Here is a 741-nt window from a genome sequence, read left to right as displayed (position 1 = left end):
GGAAACAATGGAGTGTTGGAGGGTGACTGCAATGGGGAGGAGAGGGGGAGGCCAGGAAAGGGGAAGGGAGGGGGCAAGAAAGGGGAAGGGGAGTGGCGGCCAAGAAAGGGAAAGGGGGGCGGCTACCTAGGGTTTTTTTGTGGGAGAAAAGAAACGACGCTTCAGATGACTTCTGACTTAGCATCCAACGGCCCACAACCCTTTTCCCACATCCATGCACCGAAGATCAACTTTTTTTCAACATTTTTTGGGGATATCACACATAATGATCCCATCTTGTGACAGGGACCTTGTGACCATCCTCAATCACCAATCTAGGCCATCTCATATGACAGATATTGCATAATAGTTTCTTTACTTGCCTTTGACGACCTGTGCCGGTGAAACTACTGTCCACCCAAGCCCTAACAACACAAGCACAATTGTTAAATTCAAAAAATAATCATGTAAATGTGTAAGACATAACAACAAAGCAAAGATACTCTTACCCATCTCAAGTCGGTATTATCTCAACCTTATCAACTGGTTCTTTAGGATGGGGGACCCAACTAGTCCACCGTGGCTTTCAGACCTATAAAGACCCTCCAACTTCCTCGCTTCCAGACCTACTAGCTTCTCCTTCTCTTAACACACCAGCTTCCCCTTCTCTTGACCCACTAGCGCCCCAACCTCCTGACCCTCCATCTCCCGACCATCCACTTGCATCCCTAGGTCATTTACACCATCCACTATGTTAATCAT

Source organism: Zea mays, chromosome 6 (genome assembly GCF_902167145.1).
Source record: "Zea mays cultivar B73 chromosome 6, Zm-B73-REFERENCE-NAM-5.0, whole genome shotgun sequence".
Taxonomy (NCBI): domain Eukaryota; kingdom Viridiplantae; phylum Streptophyta; class Magnoliopsida; order Poales; family Poaceae; genus Zea; species Zea mays.
This window is presented reverse-complemented; position numbering follows the sequence as displayed.